This window comes from Cryptomeria japonica, chromosome 2 (assembly GCF_030272615.1).
Source record: "Cryptomeria japonica chromosome 2, Sugi_1.0, whole genome shotgun sequence".
Lineage (NCBI taxonomy): Eukaryota > Viridiplantae > Streptophyta > Pinopsida > Cupressales > Cupressaceae > Cryptomeria > Cryptomeria japonica.
The window spans coordinates 161742279-161758296 of NC_081406.1; the positions used below are offsets into that span (position 1 = coordinate 161742279).

At 33.0% G+C, this 16018-nt stretch overlaps 1 long non-coding RNA gene across 1 annotated transcript; it reads left to right on the forward strand.

The window, feature by feature from the left end:
- The first annotated feature begins 8355 nt into the window (after positions 1 to 8355).
- Positions 8356 to 14794, forward strand: LOC131042592 (uncharacterized). The gene is made up of 2 exons (XR_009371506.1): positions 8356 to 9239; positions 14022 to 14794. It is a non-coding gene; the product is annotated as an uncharacterized LOC131042592 (long non-coding RNA).
- Positions 14795 to 16018: the final 1224 nt, after the last annotated feature.

The window sequence follows — 16018 nt, forward strand, 5'->3', positions numbered from 1 at the left end:
AAGTTAAAATTCATGTCAAAATTGTGCTTCTTACTATCCTAAATCTGAAAAGTGTGTTGGCATTCATTCGAAATTTCAGTGCTTTATTCAAATTTTTGCAATTTGTGACTTTTGAAATTAAATGTTTAATTGCAACAACCTTGATTTCCACTTTCAAAATTGAATTTTGCATGAAATTGAGTCAATTTTTAAATTTCAGAACCTGGATTGCTTTTAGTATTCCCTATAAAATCATAAAATTCAAAATTTCAGTTTCCCTCTCTTTTTCAAAATTCAAATTTTGTATTTTTCAACAATCTTGGTAGGGTTCAATTTTGAGATTGCAACTTTAATTTGGCCTATCTACAGATCGTTAAATCACTCAATTTTTTCAGATTAGCTTTAAAATCATCATAACTTTCATCCCTGAAAATTTCGAAGAAAGTTGCGAGGACCGTGTGCACTCCGTTCGCCACGGTCCCTGACATTTTTTCTGAAATTTCGGGAGATTGTCCTGATTGTATTTAATAGCTTAAATCTAGAAAATTGGCTGATTTTATTGAAATTTGCTACCTCTAAAATTCAAAATATTCTCTCTCTCTCCCTAGTGCATGAGTTTTACAACAATAAGCCCTACTTACACTATTCCTGTTAGACGAAGCCTTAGAATTAAGTCTTTCCAAGGTTTAATTACTGAGGAGATGGAACCTAATTTGAATGGCCTTTTTAACAAGGACACATGTAATTCCTCTAATCCTCTTAATGATGAAGAAGCTCTCCATGAGGTTTCTATAGAACAACTTTCGAAATTGGATAACCAATTTGATGATTTTTGACAATGGATGTCTCAAGAATACCCCGATAGTCAAGCTCTTCCCTTAATTGAGGGTCTAAAACGTATGGTTCAAAATGATAAGAATGGAATTGATATTTTGCGTAGTATTGCACACATTGTGGATTCGAATGTGATGCCTATGAAGAGTTGTGCTGAAACTTTGGGTTATACACAACCTCCTACTCAAGTCAATCATTCTATCCCTTTGACAACTTCTACTGCTAGTATACCTACTTTTACATCAAATATAATGACTACTTCAATACAAGACATTCCACTTATGATCACCAGTCATGGGGGCAATCCTTCTTCTTCAATTAACCCTCTTCCTTCATTCAATCTGATTTCTTCATTCATTCCTTCAATGAGTGTCCCTATTACATCTCCACAAATGAACCTGGCGCAAGGGGGCAATTCATTTAACCATTCCATTCCTCCTTATAGTGTTCCTCCTTTCCAATCATCTCCTATGACTAACTATCATAGTGTCCTGCCACCTTACTCTCAATCAATACCTTCTTTCAATAACATAATACCTCCATCACAATCTAACACATCTAATATGAACTCTTCGACTGAAGCGACCATTAACAATCTTGCACAAACTGTCTCTTCTTTACAGCAACAAATTGCCTCTATGAATCAATCTAAGTTTAGTGTGCCCACATTTGATGTTGCGAGCCCACTTTCTCTTGACATTGTTCGAGCTATTCCCCCTAAGCATGTTGAAATCCCATAGTTGGAGCTTTATAATGGTAAAGGTGATCCTCTAACACATGTTAAGACCTTTCAAACAATATGTACTGATTTTGCTCATGACCAAAGATTGCTTGCAAAACTGTTTACTAGAACATTAAGAGATAAGGCTCTACAATGGTATTGCTCGTTGCCTTCCTATTCTATTACTTCTTTCCAACAACTTGCAAATGCTTTTATTCAACAATTTCAAAACAATATAAGTCCTAAAGTTACTCTGATTGATTTAATGCATTGCAAACAAGGTGTTAAAGAAAAAGTGACTGATTTCATTGGTAGATATAAGCATTTGTATGCTCAAATTCCTTTTCCAGTACCTGACAATGATATTCAAAGAATCTTTATTTCTAATTTACAAAAAGATATTAGAGAAAAACTTCTGTTTTCTGAGTTTACTTCTTTCCAATAGTTGTGTGCAACTCTTCACAATTATCAACTGACTGTGAGTCAAATGGAACAAGCAAATCCTATGGCTCTGAGTGATAAGGGTGATAGTAGTCAACAACCATTTGGGAAGTTTAAACTGAACAGAGAGTCCATTAAATTCAATGAAAACATCATCAACAATAATGTGAATGCAGCATCAGGTGTGCCTCCTATTTCTAAGTTTTTCAAGAAAGAAAGAAAGTTTACTCCTTTGAATGAATCATTGCATAGTATTATGAATAAGTTATTGGAACAAAATGTGCTTACTCTCCCTCCTATAAAGCAAATAGATCCTGCAAAGATTAATTCACCCTATTTTGATAACAAATTTTTTTGTCAATTTCATTGTCAACCTGGGCATGATACCAAAAAATGTTTTGCTTTAAAGGGTAAAATTCAAGATTTGATTGATAATAATACTATCTTTGTTTCAGGTGTGAATGATAAAGGCAACACATCTGTAGCTCCTCCTAACCAAAATCTTAAGATTTTTACTGATCCATTACCTTCTCATACCTCTAATGTGATTGAGACTAATGATTCCTCTTTCTCACCTGATAGTCTTGTGTCTATGACTCCGAATGTGATTAACTTTGTGGAACAATAGAAAATCCCTGAAGAACCTTCCATCACATTTGATTCCAGTGAAACTATCAGGGCACCTAATGGTCCTCTATATATAGTTGCAAAAGTCAAGAATACACCTTGTCGTGGAGTGCTTATTGATCCTTCTTGTATGGTTAATATCATTACTGAAGAATTTCTTTTTACTTTGCAATTGAATCAAGTGATCTATGACAAAACAAATGTGGTTGTGAAATTATTTGATGCATTTTCTTCTCCTGCAATTGGTTCTATTACATTACCTATTGAGGTTCATAACAAATCCCTTGATGTGATCTTTGCTATTATTCCATCGTCCGAACAATTTCGTGTGAAGCTAGGCTATCCTTGGCTATCTTCCATGAAAGCTATTACTTCTCCTATTCACAAGTGTTTGAAATTTCCCCATAATGGTGAAGTTGTTACTGTCAATCATAGTCTCTTTAAACCAGCTGAAAGAACTTCTAGTGTTCCTATTGATTATTTTTGGCCTAAACAATTCCAATCTCTTCCACCGCAAAGTGATCATCTTTTCAAATCTTATCAAAAGTGGAAAAAAGATATGATCCTATCTCTAAGTGAACCTAGAACACCCAAACTTGATATTCCTATCACTCTTGAGAAGGAAGTTCTTCCTTTGAAAGATAAAACTAATGTCTTCCCTCAAGAAGATTCCCAGCCCATCCCTATGGATGTGACTATGTCTATGCCTAATAAACTTTCTAAAGGTAGACCCATACCTCCTCATCATGATGGACTTGGTCTCCTTCCTAAACCAGATATTCCTCCTTTATATGGAGCAATTCCTCCCCCTTCCTCTTATAGAGAGAACAGACCTTCCTCTTCTCCTATTATCCAACCTAAGAGACCACAACCTAAACACCCAAGTGATAAGGATGAGAACATTCCTCCTCCTCAATCTTCTCAACTTCCTACTAAGACTAGACGAAATCGTTCTGCACGTGAACGTCGATGAAAGTGTCGTCTTAGAGCTTGTGCAGCTGCTTCTCAAACTTTGCAATCCCCAAAAACACCTTCAGCTAGCATTATTCCATTTTCTCCTCAGCCAAAAATTGAGCCAAAATCTCCTAAACATAAGATGCATGATGGTCTTGATCCTGTGCGAGTTAAAGATCCTATTTTTATAAATCTTGATGATGATATAGATGAAAATGTTATTCATGATGAAAATGTTACTTCTCTTCATTCTGATAGTGAATATGAATATGTTGATGTTGATAACCATTTATCTAACGAATTTTCTAAAGCACTTATCCTAGCTCCTAGACAAGAACAACGTGGCTTGGAACATGAACATAGCCCTTGTTTGGATCTTGTGATAGCTCCATCTGCTGTGTTGGATGTTCCTCCTCTAGCGTGTTTCCTACCTTCTCGAAATATTGATCAGCAAGATCGGGGGGTAGATGACGTGCTAGACTAGTTTCATTAGCATAGCAGACTCTCTCCTCCTCTCTTGATCTCTGTTGTTACTTCTTCTATGTGTTATTCTCATTCTTCTATTTGTTGTCCTTAGTGTTGTCTACTTGAGGACGATGCAAAGCATTGAGATCTCTTTTGGTCTCTCTCATGTTGACTCAAAAGACACATGTGTTCCCTTCTTCTAGGTGACATTCCTTGATTGGGGAATGAAGAACAATTATGCATACATACATATGATATATATGAATTATCATACAGCATACTGACCCCAAGGAAACCGAAGTCACCTTGTGCTTTGTGTTTTGTGTCTATTATCCTTGGGCTTATCTCACACTTGGGGGCTAAATCCTTGTGATAAAGTGCTCCTTTCCTTTTTCATTTCCTATATATATCACTACCTTAAAGCAATCACCCCCGATGAGGCATGTGTGATCGCTTTAACATAGGGGGGCATACACCCCATTCATATCTCTTCAAGATACTTGAAAATTTCTTGGCGAACTTAGCTTTGCCTTGAAAATTTTTGGTATTTTTCTTGCATGACTCATAGTGAGGGAACCTTACTACTGATAGTCATGGTTCTCCCTCGTGAATCTTCCCTTTCACTTTGTCAATTGAAGTCGTAAGATCCTTAGTCCACTGGGGGCTTGCTGTATCTTGCCTCCTTGATGTGGTGAAAGTCTTTCAATGTTGTTTCCTTGTACTTTACCGGAAGTATGGGCATACGCTTATACTCCCGCTAAAGTGGGGGCTAAATGTAGCATCCTAAAATTGTGACACTTGCAATTTCAACTGCATTTGGGTCTTCACGATGGCGGCGCAACGTTGAACCTAAATGGAGACCCCGAAACCTGTTTACAACATCAAAAACTGCATATTTCTGCACCTTGGCCTGATCCTCCTTGCACCCTGTTGTCTCGAGAGGTGGGACCATGGTGCCCAGTGCCCAGGTCCTTCAGGACCATGGCGCCTAGCGCCCTAGTCCCTCAGGACCATGGCGCCCAGTGCCCTGGTCCCTGGCCCTATTTTGGGCCCGATCTCTTGTTGGGCATCGGGTCTTTAAGTTTGCAATTCGGAAAATAATGCTTCTAGGTCGGCCTAAGGTCAGAAAAATCAGTCTCCTAACCCTAATTGACAAGTATATAAACTACATTCCCTCTCCCAAAAGAGGGAGGAAAAACATATGTGTGCAAGAGGCGGAAGCGATATTCAAACATTCAAACATTCAAGTATTCAAGCATTCCTTCAAGCAATTGAGCATTCTAAGTCTCCATTCAAGGCTAAGTGTTGCATTCAAGACAAGGATTCAACCATTGAAGAGGAGATCACTTACAACATACAAAATACAACATTTATTATGCCTTCGCATGTAGGAATACAAACATTCTTACAACAAGGTATCAGTACTTGATTACATTACAAACATTTACATTTACAGCATTCTCATTTCTTGGTTAATTCCAAAATTGGGGTTTGACCTAAATGAAAACCCCTAATCCCTAACCCCCCCAATCATCCTCTCTTTTCTATGTGTAGGTTGTAGGTACGCGGCTATAATTGAAGATCTGGAATCCTTGTGCAGAGACGAACAGATCCCCCTTCGTTTCGCGGATTTTTCAGAGGACCGTGTGCACTCCGGGCGCCATCGTCCCGTCAACTTTCACTCAAATTTGCAGGACAACATCATCTCGACATTTTACTACTAATTTCAGGTCCGCAGCTTCATCCCGTATCCCTATCTCCATTTATAAGTGAATCTTTCTTACTTTACATGTACTCCTAGTTCAATCTTTCTATCTACATTCTTTATAAAAGAGGGTATCCTTGCTGTCTCAACCCTTGAAACTCATCTAAAATTCAATCTTGCATTGTGTGGGATTGGATCTTGTGAGTTTTTACCCCTCTTTTGAATGTAATGTCCCTCCTAAGTGAAAACCGTCAATCCTAGTGACCTCCTTTCTCCTTCGACTGGGGGAAACACCTAGGGTTCGATTTTCCGCTTTACATATATATATAAATATATACATATATACATATATACATACATATATACATACATATATGTATACACACACACACACACACACACACACACACACACACATATATATATATATGTATGTATGTATGTATGTATGTATGTATACATACACACACACATAAGCGGGAGTGAGGAATGGATATATATATATATATATATATATATAGAGAGAGAGAGAGAGGGTTTGTGTGTGAGAGAAACAAAGATATAGAGATAAAGGCGGGGAGGGAGAAATAGAGAGTGTATGTTTGTTTGTGAGTAAGAGAGAAATATGGAGATAAAAATAAAGAGGGGGAGATATATATAAATAGATAGAAAGGGATGGAGAGGGTTAGAGGGATAGAGAGAAACAAGGAGGAGATTGAAGATATGTAGAGAGATATAGAAAGAGGGAGGGATAAGGCAGAGTGAGAGATAATATAGAAGGAGGGATTGATATAGAGATCTAGATATAGTGTGAAAGAAAGAGATGAAAGGAATGGTAAGGAGATAGAGGTAAGGGAGAGATAATTATATAGAGAGGAAGAGATAAATATATAAAGAGGAAGAGATGGGAAGAGAGAGGAAAAGGAAGAAGGAGAAATAGAGATTGAAAGAGGGAGAGAGAAAGAGAGAGGGTGAGATAGAGGGATTGATAGTTAGAGATAAGAATTTATATAGAGAGAGTGTTCTCAAAGGTGAATTTTCATATCCTTGAACATTCTACCTTGGGTATTCCCTAGAGTCATTACTATCCATAGATAATTAACGTGAAACAACTAATTAAATGTTAGTTTCTCTTTCTCTCTTTCTTTCTATATAACTTTTAATTTAGATTTTAGATTTGAAATTTATTTTATTATGTAAATTAAATAAAAATTTAAAATATAATTATTTTACAATAATCATTTAAAATTTCAATAAAATAAATAATTAGAAACTAAATTAATTCTAATAACTTTCAATTATTATATGCAATTTCATAAAACAAAATAAATAATTAAAATGAAATTCATATCTAAATATAAGCAAAAAGTTATATAAAATAAACTAAATACAAAATCAAAATCTATCCAAATTCAAATATTAATAAAAATAATAATTAAAAAATAAAATAATAAACTTATGAAGTTAGTAAATAATAAACCAATGTTGGAGATCAATTCTATTCCTGGACACAAAAAAGATAGTGAAAATCAAAATACTTGTATAATTGTTGAAAATGAAAAAAATTAAATTAAAAATTAAAAGTAACGTTTTGGATAATCTTCTATAAGATTTCTTGGAGACAAATAAGAACCTGCCTCAATAGATTATAGGGAAAAATAATTTATCAAAAAAAACGCTAACATTTTAATGTCAACTCATAAAGCAATTAATGAGAATGTGGAAAATGAGAAACGTAATGAGAAGTTTAGGCATTTTTATGAAATTAAAAAAGAAAAAAAAAAAAAAAAGGATGAATCACTTAAACATGTTATATATACTATTGCAAGTGTGATTAAATCTATAGTGAATGAAACAACTTTATATAACATACTTATATTTGTATAGCATTAAAACTCAAAGATCCAATCTTGTATTAGCATTAAAATAATAAATACACTCAAATATGAATTACTCTAAAAATATAATAATAATTTTTACACTAAAATAAAATTTCCATGTATAATGAATCAAACTAATACATCATCAACATTATTCCTTCACTAGCAATTTTAGAACCAAATCCGCCAATCTAAGTAAATATTCCTATTCATAGACCCAATCTATTACTTGAATGTAAGTTGTTCATGTAATTATTATTTACATCCACTTATTTTAAATAAATAAATTATATTATAACTTTATCCTTTAAAAATATGCTCCAAATTTTTTGAACGTGTCTAATCTGACTCCAAAATCACGCTATCGTATGAGCAATAATTATTCGTGTTATGTGAACACAAAAACTGTAGAATAGATAAGAATGACTGCGAGGCTCACTAGAAGCGTTGCGGCCACTATTCCCCACTATAATATAACACAAAAATTATTGATATAGAACAGATTTTTTGGAGGCAAAATAGCTACAGCTAATTTTTTTTCAAAATTTACTTTTTTAAATGTCAATGGTCAATGGTCAAATGGCCTGCTCATGATTGTCATTATTATCTTCTTTTATTTTAATGGGTAGCACATTATTGTCAAAATTATTATTTAACGGATGCAAGTCAGTCAACAATATAACAAATGGTCAGTAGATAAGTTGTAGCTTTGTTCGATTTGTGTCACATCAGGGGACCCGCATGAGAGCTCTACATGAGAAAAAGAGAAAGTTTGAAAAGAAAAAGCTGGAATTGAAAGGAAAGAGGAGAAGACGAGGGAATAGGGATGGAGGGTAATGGCGCCATGACAGGGGAAGGGAGTTCAGTTGCAGCCACAATACTCTGTAAGGGTCACCATTGTGGCACAAAAACCAATATGCTGAAAAGATTTTTTAAAAGCTATCAAACAAATGCAATTGGGAGGTGTTAAAGCGAGATTTCCCAATCTTTGTCGGAAGTCTATGGAAGTCTATCAAAGCAAAAGAAGCGAAGAATTTCGCCATAGAAAAGGGGGTGCTTGTGATTATGATCTGTATGCTGCGAGATTCGCTCTTCGAAGCAAAGCTCACAAAAATGGACCACCGCTTAGGAATCTTATCAAGATTGACAATATAGTGGGTAAAGAGAGCCCAACAGTTCAGCAGGTAGAGTATTGTATTCTATAGCAAATAAAAGGTTCTAGATTCAAATTTTAATTAGTTAAGTTTTGATCTATCTAAATTCGACATATCTTATAAGAAATTAGAGATCGACTAAATTTGCCATTACTGTGGAGATCATTTCCAACAAGAGGATTATTCAGAAAATGGGAAGAGAGATGTAGGACAGGCAGCTGCTATTTGGGAAGTTCTATTGACTGAACATGGGAGAGAAGCTACACAACTGAAAGATGGCAGAAATTTGAAGGGGAAATAGAGTAGCAAAAGAGACAAATCGGGAGAGTACGTGAGGGGGAGAACACCCATAAAGGAAAATAAAAGGCACACGAAGCAGAGACAGATGAGCAAGGGAATTTCTTTGAGGGGAAGGAGTTTTCTGGAGTAGCTGTCATGAGAAGGGATGATCCCATCGTCTGCATCAGAAACATCTCCAAGTACTTTCCTCCTCCGCTTTACTTTCATCTATTAGTACGCAAGTTTTAACTATTCACTCTTACTGCCTAAAAATGATTCATCTAGGCTGGTTATTGGATAGGTAGATGACAGTTAATCTGTAGTAGTTGTAGTATTCAAGAGAACATTAAGTTACTGCAAGATTAGTGATTTTTTAATGATGGATCAATGAGTTGATTTAAAGTGTCGATCATAAAAACATACACGGCTAATCTAGAAGCAATTCTTATAATATGAACTGTGGAAAACTTATATCTATTATTAAGTTACTGATCGAGAAATAAAATAATTATCCCTCTCTTCCAGCTCAAATAGTATAAGAAAATGCAAATGTGGAACCTTGTGAGCTATGGTTTTCCTTTGGAAATGGATTTTCAAAAATGACAATATGTTACATTGTTTTGTTTTAGTCTCTTCTATAGTATTCTTGAAAGTTATATATAGTGGTTAGGAAATTTTGGGTATAAGAATCTATTATTATGGTTTCTTTGAAGAGATTATATGGGGTTTTGTTCTCACCTAGAAGCGAGTATGTAGACAATCTTTGGGTGAAGGAGGTCCCCTTGACCAGGAAAGTTTAGGGAATAGCTCTAGGTTTGGAGTTGTTCCTAAATATGACTATCGATCATTTTTCAATATACTTTTGCTTGAAAATAAATTTGTAGTAAATGGCAATGACCTCTCCTTCCAATTAAAATGCCCTTACTATATAAATCTAAGTTAATAAAAAGTAATCCATCATCATCAAGGTTCTCTACTCTAAGGTTTAGTGTTTTTGGCTCTAGAAAATTTACTTTAAGTATTGGTTGAATTTAAATAGAGTCATTGTTATTATAGTATATCACTTTTTGAATGTGTAAGAATGTGTGAAATATTATATGTAGTAAAATAACCATAGTGTATGTGTCAAACATTATGACCTTGTGAACTAGATCATTAACTATTATGGAATGGCATATGTTAGCCTCTAGACCTATTGAGATCTATTCTTCCAAGAAAAAAAGGCATGATAAATTTAGCTATGATGTGGCTATGACTGATTTATGAAAACCCGGTAATTTATATTCAATTGTGATCTAAAAGCTATTGTGATCTCAAGAGGTAAATATCTCTTATTTTGCATGGATTTTCTACTTATGCTAAATTTGTGTTGGGCCTAGGATGGTGTTCGTTATGACCAATTTTATTAACTATGGGTGATTACCCTTCAATATTATTGAATATGCTTTGTTATATTGTTTGGTAGTTAAATGCATGATAAGTGTTATGACTAATAATTATGAAATGTTATGTACTGTAAAGTACAATATTGTCAATATTAATACCGTGAGTTGATGCCTATCTAATAAATAGCGTGTTTATGAATAACAAATAAATGAAGTCAGCACACTTGATTCTTTATGAGTTGGTAATAGTTTTGTATGTGTATTTTGATAAATTGACATAGAGATCTATGATAATTGTATAGTGTAATTTATCCATTTAGGGTAATGTGATTGAATTTACTAAACTAGGGTGTAAAGCATTTAGATAGTGCATTTTAGATAATTTGTATTATACCCTCTTATATCATAGTGTTGAACTAATATTTATATATAACTTTCTAGCATGACATCTACGATTGAGCAATGGACTCTATTGAAATCATAAACACAAGATAATTGCACTCTTGCCATTATTATCCTTAGCTCATCATTGTTATTGTAAAAATATATGAACCATTTATAAATAAGTTTATAATTATTGTATGATAAGATTCAAGGATTGTGCTAGAACAAAAACAAGTATTTGACCATACCACAGGTTTATCTTATTTTTTATTGTAGCATGTAGTTGTTAGATTCTAGGAAACTATACCAAATTTTACAAGGTTTAGATAATCTTTTTCTAGTGACATGTAGATGATGGATGCCAATATCTTCTTATCTCAAGGGCTTAGTATTAGCATTGGGGTGTTAGAGGAGATGTATATGTCGCCTATGTTGTATCTATCTAAGGTATGGTTTTGTTGTTTTGATTATTATTTCAATCTAGATAGTTGATAGTATAGGCACTAACCTTAAATCTATGGTAAGAATTTTAATAATTCTTGATTATATAAACTATCTAGTTGTACATATGATGATGTAGAGGGTTAAAAAGAGTTAATGGTATTACAAAAGTTATTAATGGCCTTACATGTATTTTTTTACACTTGGCCTTATCTAGTGAGGATCATAAGTAGTATGTGATTTATTTTCCATCATTGCAATGGGTGCAAGTTATTGAGAGAAATGTTGGGATCCATAGTGTAGTATTAGATGCATTGACATTGCTTTTCCAAATGAGATCTACTTATGAGCTTATACTTTAGTGAAATGTGAGAAGTTAAAAAATATTATAATAAGGTTGCAACTACTTCCTATTTGTTAGCTAATAACTATGTGTACTTGTGAAATTGTTAATATATTCATATTATTTATATGTGTTGGGTACTTGAGCTAGTCACACAATGCATATGCAATGCATGTATAATTTATTATGTTGTGTATATATAATGTAAGTTGGAATTGTTGGCAGTACATATATTTGTTGTAAGTTGGGATTATTCACATTGTGTATATGTGATATATGTCTAAACTAGTCATCATGCGTACCTATAATGTGGCTATGAGTTACTCACCTTATATATGTGTGGTATTCTTGATTTAACCACATGTGTACCTATGAGGTGCATAACGAATAATCACTTATATGTGAAACAAGTAGGAGCTACAATTATTTTGTATAAATAACGTATAATTGAGCCATTAATTTGGGGACATGTGATGTTATAATGTTTTGGTCCTTGTGTGGTTTGGTGTGTCCTAATACACTAATATTGGCATAGAATCAACACATGGCTAGAATTTTTGGGTTATCATTCTATTATAATTGGATTATTTTTTAAGTATAATATCAAGGAATAGTTATGGTTTGAAATCAAAATCAAAGATCACATATAATAAGAAAAGATGAATTCTCTTTGTTATTCGTATACAAATTATGGAACACTTAATTCCCAAAAGAGATATGTAGCTAGAAGCATTATGAATGAATCTGCCAGGGTTTAGGGATAACCCTAATATCTAGAGCTTACCATATTTAATGTTATTTTATGAATTGTGAAATAGAGTTGCCACCCTAGTATTGATGGAAAATTAAGAACTTGGAACTTCTAAATTAGATGGAAGATGCTTGGTTAATTTAATAATCACTATGGATAAAACCTAATAAGTAGTAGCCAAGAGGTAGTTATTACATTATTATTACTAGACCATGGTTAAAACACTAAACCTATACAGTTCACTAGATGCTAGATAAAGTAGATTGTTTTGTAGTAATAGTCCACTATAACTAAGTTTGCCACTCAATATGAATGCAATTTCTTTGAATATTTCCAATGAATTCTTAAGCTCATGAGAATGTTTAGCTAGTACTAATTTGGATATATTTATTATGAAGCAAAATTAGAGTGTGTAGTGAAAAGGTTATTGTATTTAATAATTGCCATCTCACATAAATTAATTGTTGCATTTGAATCTACACATAATGATGTGATGATTTTCACTCCATATTTTAGAGTGTTAAGAATCATCCTCATGGTATAAGCATTAATGCCTATGAACTTAAAATGCAATTAATTAGGGGTATAACATTGAATAGGTTAGTATGTGTTAAAGACAGAGATGAAACTATACACAACTTGATACATTAGTATTAAATAATCATTGATATAGTTGCAAGTTTGAATGAGTTCTTTGATGTATAGATCTACCATATAACTTATAGATACATTGAGAGAAAATGTGTATTGTTGATGTTATAAGTATGATATATTTTAATACCTAAATGTATGTACATGTGCATATAGAAGGAGTACTAGGTAGTTAAAAATTGCTATGCGTCAACTCATAAGAATGCATTTCTAACCCAACATGGTGCAGTTAGAAAAATTAAATTGTAAATAACACATAGGTTTGTGTTTCCATTCTTTGACAAATAAGTAAACTTTCTTAAATTAAAAAATTTCCGATATTGGTTTAGTGGGAAACTAGTTGTATGTATTGTAAGCCTCCTTAATGAGTTACTTGATTATGGTCGTGGCACTTAAATCGAAACTAATGAAATTGATTTGAATATACTAGGTGTACTTAATTGTAAAGAGTGATCGTTGATGTGTAGTGTTTTATTACATTCTAAGAATTAATGTGTGTAATTAATAGCATACAAAATGTCCTTTCTTGCAAAATCAATACATAAATTAATAAATATAAGATTGCCTCAAGCAAGAATGTATGTTTAAAGATATATCTTCAAATATGGACCTTTAAATCTAGTAAATTTGTCCAAACTAATCAAATTATGGGAAAAAAAAAAACACTTAACAGATAATAGTAGATTCAAATTAGTGATAAATATTTCGTATCAAATCTTTAAAATCACACTGAAAAACTCTTGTGTATTAATAGGGATCATATACAATACTTAAAATTGCATTCAACAAAAGAACATTAAAATTAAATTTACAGGGTGTACCTTTGACATAATTATTAATAAATTAAAAATTAAAAATTTACATCTTATATGCTATGTAGACAAAAGTATATAGTGGTGACGAATCTCCTTTACTTTGAGATAGGTGGAATCTTACCTTGTCTTTTGGCATTGAGATGGTCCACACTGACTAATAATAATGTCCCATGGAATATTTACTTTAATATAAAGTATATTATTTTGGTCAGGTCTCGTCAATTCTTAATGGACTTTTACAGCAGAGAGCAACCCACATTCACTTTACACGTTTGAGGGACCGCAACGGCAAATAAATATTCGATTGGTGGACGCAAACAAAATCTGGAAAATTGACGTAATGCAATTTTCTCAGTCATCTCCTAAAGCGTAAGAAGCAAGCATAGTAAAGCCAAGGAATAAGGCATAAGGACAAAGAAAAAGAACAAAATCTGATTTACTTGTTCTGCTTTGCTTTATTTATAGTGAACAATGGAATATAAAAAAGGCTTATAAGTCGACAAGCTACCCCGGAAAGAAAATGATCTAGTGCTACTGTTATAAAAAGGAAGCCTCTCCATACAAAGGTCATCGCTGAATATATTACAGGTAAACAAGAATTCACTCCTCTTGAAGTTTTTCTTGAGGCATTCATTACAAAGTTATCATCTGTGACTGCTGCAGGTTATCTGCTCCAACGACCGAGCCATAACAGTTTTACTTTCTTTTTGTTTTTATTGAAATAATTTTTTTTTAAATTTAAATTATTTTGTGAAGGTTCTTGTTAGAATTGGTGTGTTCACAAGCTTCGTATTTTTATTAGACTATCAAACTCATAAAAAATCATTCTGTCTGATTACTCATCTAGCCATACTTTCAGTGTTATCATTGATCAATTAGATATGTAAGTAAATTTCTTTATAAGAGAAATCCACTATAAATGGTTTTGTAAATATTTAAATTAAGGTTTTATCAAGCCAAGTGAACAAATAGGGATTTTTTTTTAGTATATTGTCTATGGAACATTATGAAGTGAGATTTATTTGTTCTATCCAAAGTTAAGATTTTGGAAACATTTTTTGGGAACTGAAGTCTTAGAGGTAATTGTAAAGCTTCAAATTGAAAATTCTATGAGACTCTGAAAAGATAAAATCACATAATAAAAAAACAAAAGTTTGCTTGGTATCGATAAAAAAAAAAACGTTTGCTTGGGTCCTGTTTAGGAGACCAGGGAGTCTTTGTCGTGATCTTTTCAATATTTTCTGTTTTTGGGGGTTTATTGTTCATGATGACAAATATGGTGATGAAGGTAACTTTTGGCATGTTAGTGAACCCCATTTCATTTAGATAGTGAATTGGTAAATTAATTTGCTTGAATCTTATTAATTAAAATATCACATATGAAATAAACTTGATGTCCCATTAAAAATCAAATTTTCAGTAGAGGCATTGGCATCACTATAAGATATTCATTGGTATCACTATTTGAAAAAATTGATTATATTGAGTCTCTACTTCTACTATTACAATGAATTATGAGACCAAAATCACCATTAGAGCTATGGATTTCATGGCCACTTTATTATAAGCAAGTTCTCTATTCATCATATGAATGTATGGAAATATCAAGTGATGGTGCATCATGTGGGTTCAAGTATAAGATCATATTAGTGAGGGGGTGTCATCTTATTCTTCAAATTTATCCAAGAGAGGCGTTGCTTCTACAAAATAAATTCAACTTCTATTTAACAAATTTGTAACCTAGCAAATCATTCTCCTTGTTGTTCTAGTATAACACTTTATTATAGTAGGTTTGCATCTCAAAATCACTTAAGCACATGATGGGTTTCACGTGGGAAGTGGTAGGTAGTTGAAGGAGGTGGATTTTTTTAATTGTGGAGGTTTCTAGTAATGAAACAACAAATAATATTTTTAGACAATCTACTCATTCTAACGAGAACCATCATATCATTTTTATGGAACATAATTACTTCAAACAAATATCATATTTCAATCCACTAATTAAGTAGTAGAAAATGGATAAGTGCTATAGTCTAGTTGCATAGATGTTCAAACAACTTTGGCACTTGTTGATAAATTTTGTTTGGTGTAGTTTGGTTAATGCACTAGTGGAATCATTATGAAAACTAGGGATAGCACAATTTAAGAGACCTTTCGAAAATTCTATTATCTTGTTGTATCACTATTAATATTTCCTATCTATTCTTAA